Source organism: Olea europaea, chromosome 18 (genome assembly GCF_002742605.1).
Source record: "Olea europaea var. sylvestris chromosome 18, O_europaea_v1, whole genome shotgun sequence".
NCBI lineage: Eukaryota > Viridiplantae > Streptophyta > Magnoliopsida > Lamiales > Oleaceae > Olea > Olea europaea.
In genome coordinates this window covers 29,837,211-29,843,307 of record NC_036254.1, presented here as the reverse complement: position 1 = coordinate 29,843,307, position 6,097 = coordinate 29,837,211, and positions in this window count along the sequence as shown.

The following is a 6,097-nucleotide window of genomic DNA, read 5'->3' as shown; positions in this document are numbered from 1 at the left end:
ACCGGTGGTGTGTAGAAATAGGTTTGATACATCTCAAGAGAGAGTATTGAATAGACTTAGGAACATTGATTCGTCAAAGTCGAAATGTGTTGTCATATTGTGAAATTAGGGTTTAACATGATAATTGCATAGGAATTCGTGATCCTAGCGTATTTCATTCCCAATAATTATAACAAGTGCGTTCTCAATTTTTAGATTTCATTCTTGAGTTTAATTTATTGTTTTGCACATTAATTTCAATTTAATCATAAGTCAAAAAAATTGCATAATTGAGGTTCAATTAGGTCTACATTCACTTTGGTAATTTATTTTCGGTTAAGGCTAAGCTAGATATAATTTGGACTAATCAATCTTTGTGGGATGATATTCAGACTCATTGAATCCACTTTATTACTTGTTAACGAACCGTACACTTGCGGTGGTTTAAAATTGAAAGAAATAATTTCGTGAACATCGAACCGGATAAAAGCATTACCACATGGGAGGAACTGACCAGGAAATTCTACCATAAGTTCTTTCCACCAACTAAGGTAGGAAAAATCGGACTGGAAATTCAAACTTTTCAACAGAGAGATGGGGAGAGCTATCATGAAGCATGGAACAGATTTAGGGAGTTAATGAGGAAGTGTCCAAATCATGGGATCACTATTGAAAATCAAGTGCAGTATTTCTACACGGGACTTTCATCATTATCCAAATTTCAAGTGGATTCCTCTGCAGGCGGATCGGTCATAGGGAAATCAGTGCAGCAATGTATGGATCTCTTTGAGTTGATTGCTACTACTCATTCCATGTTTTCATCAGAAAGAGTTGTGCCTTCAAAAGCAGCGGGAATATACGAAATAGACAGCTCAGCGTCGACCAACGCCAAAATAGCAGCATTGACAAAACAAGTGGAGTTATTGGTGAAGTCACAAACAAAAGGAGCACATGCAGTGATAGTCGGTCCATCATGTGAGAACTGCGGAGCTAATCATCTAACAGAAAATTGCACATCTTTAGGCTTTCTAGAGGAACAAATCAACTTCATTCAAAATGGCTCTCGAAATTTTAATCCCTTTTCACAGACATTTAACCCAGGATGGAGACAACACCCAAACTTCAGATGGTCGGATAATCAGCAAGGGAGTAGTTTAAACAATAACCAACTAGAGAAAAGACCAAATTTGGGGGAGATGTTCAACCAGTACATGCAGAAGATAGACAATGTGTTCCAACAGATTGACACCAACTTTCAGAATCAGCAAGCATCTATTAAGAAGCTGGAAACTCAAATTGGTCAGATAGCTCAATAGCTTGCAGAACGCCCCAGATGGTCGGATAATCAGCAAGGGAGTAGTTTAAACAATAACCAACTAGAGAAAAGACCAAATTTGGGGGAGATGTTCAACCAGTACATGCAGAAGATAGACAATGTGTTCCAACAGATTGACACCAACTTTCAGAATCAGCAAGCATCTATTAAGAAGCTGGAAACTCAAATTGGTCAGATAGCTCAATAGCTTGCAGAACGCCCACAAGGGATGTTGCCAGGCAACACAATGGTCAATCCAAAAGAGCAAGTGTAAGCTATTACAACTAGAAGTGGAGTGCAATTTCCAGAGATACATGTGAAGAGACCAGATAGAAAAGACAAAGAAATAATGGATGAAGAGGCTGGGACAAAAGCAGAGTCTGAACAACCAACTAACGAGGAGGATAAAAGGAAAGAAACATCCATAGTGAGAGCACCCACCCCTGTGAAAGCTTATGTGCCACCAATTCCCTTCCCTCAAAGGTTACAGAGAAAGAAGTTGGACAAACAGTTTGCAAAGTTTGTGGAGATTTTCAAGAAACTGCACATTAATATTCCGTTCACAGATGCAATAGCCCAAATGCCCAGTTATGCAAAATTCTTGAAGGAGATTTTGTCTAACAAAAGGAAGTTGGAAGAACATGAGACTGTCTGTCTAAACGAGGAGTGCAGTGCAATTCTATTGAAAAAGCTACCTCCTAAACTAAATGACCCAGCGAGTTTTACGATACCTTGCACAATTGGTTCTAACTATTTTGAGCATTCATTATGTGATTTAGGTGCCAGTGTTAATTTGATGCCCCTCTCTGTTTACTAGTCTCTTGGATTAGGAGAAGCAAAACCTACAACCATCTCTTTGCAATTGGCCGACAGATCGATCAAACGACTGAAGGGGATTATTGAAGATGTGCTAGTCAAAGTTGAGAAATTTATTTTTCCGACTGATTTCATCATTTTGGACATGGATGAAGATTCAAACATCCCTCTAATCTTAGGAAGACCCTTCTTGGCTACCGGAAGAGTACTGATTGATGTTTATGATGGAAAGACGATTCTTCGGGTGGACAATGAGCAAGTCATATTCAACATGTTTAGGGCGATGAAACATCCACTAACTTCAGACACCTGTTGCCAAGTAGATGTTCTTGAAAAGTTGGTGGCAGATACATTTGAGACAGAGCATCAAACAGTTCTTTGTGAAGCAGAAATTACACAATCTGAAGCAGCAAGTGCAGAAAAAACTGAATGTACTGTCAATTTAGCGAAGCAACCAATAGGAAGAAGACATTGGCAGTATGAATCTCTTGGTGACAATCCTTCACCCCCAGTACCTTCAATAGAAAAGGCACCCACTTTTGAACTAAAGCCCTTGCCTTCACATCTCCGTTATGCATATTTGGGAGAATCTACAACACTTCCAGTAATCATTGCAAATGACATGACAATCAAAGAGGAGAATAAATTGTTGGAGGTACTCAAGCAGCACAAAACGGCAATTGGATGGACAATAGCTGACATTAGAGGAATAAGTCCAACTCTTTGTATGCACAAGATTTTAATGGATGATGGATCAAAGCCATCAGTGGAAGCACAACACAGATTAAATCCAACCTTGAAAGAAGTAGTGCAAAAAGAAGTGTTGAAATTGTTGGATACAGGTATATCTATCCAATCTCTGATAGTTCATGGGTGAGTCCAGTTCATGTTGTGCCAAAAAAGGGTGGAATCACAGTGGAGAAGAACGAGAACAACGAGCTGATACCAACACGGTTAGTAACAGGGTGGAGAGTATGTATAGATTACAGAAAGCTAAACAATGCAACCAGAAATGATCATTTTTCATTGCCATTCATTGATCAAATGTTGGAGAGGTTGGCCGATCATTCTCATTGCTGCTTTCTAGACGGATATTCTGGGTACAATCAAATAGTTATTGCTCCAGAAGATCAGGAGAAAACAACCTTCATATGTCCCTATGAAACTTTTGCGTTTAGAAGGATGCCTTTTGGTTTATACAACGCACCCGCAACCTTTCAGAGGTGCATGATGGCCATATTTTCTGATATGGTGGAAAAATACATCGAGGTATTCATAGATGATTTTTCTGTGTTTGGTGATTCATTTGATGATTGCTTGGATCGGTTGACTCTTGTATTGAAAAGATGTGAAGAGAAGAACCTCGTGCTAAATTGGAAAAAATATCATTTCATGGTAAAAGAGGGGATAGTGCTAGGCCACAGGATTTCCTCAAAGGGAATTGAAGTTGACAAAGTCAAAATACAAGTGATTGAAAAATTGCAGCCTCCTAATTCAGTTAAGGGGATCAGGAGCTTCTTAGGACATGCAGGGTTTTACAGAAGGTTCCTTAAAGATTTCTCAAAAATTACAAAACCTCTGTGTAATCTATTGGAGAAGGATGTGCCATTTCACTTTTCTGATGAGTGCTTAAATGCCTTTAACACTTTGAAAAAAAAGTTAACTTCGGCACCTGTAATAGTAGCACCTGATTGGGATCTACCTTTCGAACTTATGTGTGATGCTAGTGATTTTGCAGTGGGAGTGGTGCTTGGCCAACGTAAAGGCAAAGTGTTACATGTAATCTACTATGCCAGCAAAACCTTGACAGATGCTCAGATCAACTACGCAACAACAGAAAAAGAGATGCTAGCAATGGTCTTTGCCTTCGACAAATTTCGTTCCTATCTGATTGGTTCAAAGGTGATAGTCTACACTGACCATGTAGTATTGAAATATCTGTTTGAGAAGAAGGATGCTAAACCCAGGTTGATTCGATAGGTTTTGTCACTGCAAGAGATTGACATTGAAATTCGCGACAAAAAGGGTACAGAAAATCAGGTAGCAAATCATTTATCAAGGCTAGAGCAACTCCGTGATTCAAATGATGTGGATATTAATGAGGTCTTCCTAGATGAGCAGTCATTGCAGATAGAAAAGGCTCCATGGTATGCAGACATTGTTAATTACTTAGCTAGTGGCTATATGGATCCTGATCTCACCTATCACCAGAAAAAGAAGTTGATCCATGAAGCGAAATTTTATTATTGGAATGATCCAAATTTATACAGAAGAGGGACAGACCAGATCATTAGGAGATGTGTGCCAGAGGATGAGATAAAACCTATCCTTTCACGGGTTCATGCATCGGCCTATGGAGGACACTTTGCGCCCCACTAAAACAGCAGTAAAGGTGCTTCAATGTGGTTTCTTTTGGCCTACATTATTCAAGGATTGCCACAGTTTCTGCAGGTCATGTGATAAATGTCAAAGAACAGGTAACATATCAGCGCGTCACGAGATGCCACTTAACAACATTTTGGAGATGGAAATATTTGATGTCTGGGGGATTGATTTTATGGGTCCCTTTCCATCATCTTACAACAATCGGTACATCCTAGTGGCAGTGGATTATGTCTCTAAATGGGTAGAAGCCAAAGCATTGCCTACAAATGACGCGAGAGTAGTGGTGGACTTCATAAAGAAAAACATCTTTAACCGCTATGGATCACCTAGGGCCATAATCAGTGATGGTGGAACTCATTTTCGCAATCGGTTATTCCAGGCAGTGCTGCATAAGTACGGGGTACAACATCGAATTGCCACTCCTTACTACCCTCAGACAAGTGGACAGGTAGAAACCTCGAACAGACAGTTGAAAAGAATTCTGGAGCTCACTGTGAATGTATCTCGCAAGGATTGGTCAAAAAAATTAGACAATGCTTTATGGGCATATCGCACTGCGTACAAGACACCTATTGGGATGTCCCCATATCGACTAGTCTTTGGAAAAGCATGTAACCTACCAGTGGAGTTTGAACATAGAGCATACGGGGCATTGAAGCAGTTAAACATGGACCTCGAAAAGGCTGGAGAAACAAGAATACTACAGCTACATGAATTGGAAGAATTCAGAAGAGAAGCATATGAGAATGCAGCCATTTAAAAGGAAAGGACAAAGCAATAGCATGACAAGAACATCAGGCAAAGAATTTTTCGAGTGGGAGATCAAGTGCTTTTATACAACTCCAGACTTAAACTATTTCCAGGAAAATTGAAATCTAGATGGTCAGGCCCTTTCACGGTCTCTCAAGTATTTTCCTATGGCACAGTTGAATTACACCATCCAACAAAGGGAAACTTCAAAGTAAATGGCCAACGTATCAAGCACTACGTGGAAGATTTCCCCACCGCTAAAGAGAGCCTTGACCTAGCTGTACCAGAATAATAGCAGCACAAAGTCCAGTTAATGACTTAAAAGAAGCGCTTATTGGGAGGCAACCCAATTTTCAAACTTTTTTATTTTGCTTATCGTATTGCATAGCATACAATTTTGTTTTGTTTACTAGGTTGCATTAGATTTAGGCACGTTTAAATTTCTAGGAGTCATCACCCATATCTTTTATACCCTCAGGCCCTTGAATTTATTGTTGGTTATTTTGATTGTTTGAGCTAAGTAACCCTTGTTCCCTGTATTTCATTAGTCAAATTTGATTTTTCAGGAATATGACATCGTGGAACACTCAAACCAACATAGATCCAAGAGAAAGTATGATGAAGAATATTATCCAGTCGTCACACATAGTGCCTCACACATTCAACAGAACAATTTGGGAAGTACCTTCCTTTTTTTCTTCCCTACCCCCTTTATGTGTTTATTTATGCTTTATAACATTGAGGACAGTGTCAGTTTTAAGTTTGGGGGTGATATGTTTTTGTGTGTTTGTTTGAAAAAAAAAATATATTAATTAAATTAAAAAAAATCTCTTTTGTTCAGATGTGTGCTTG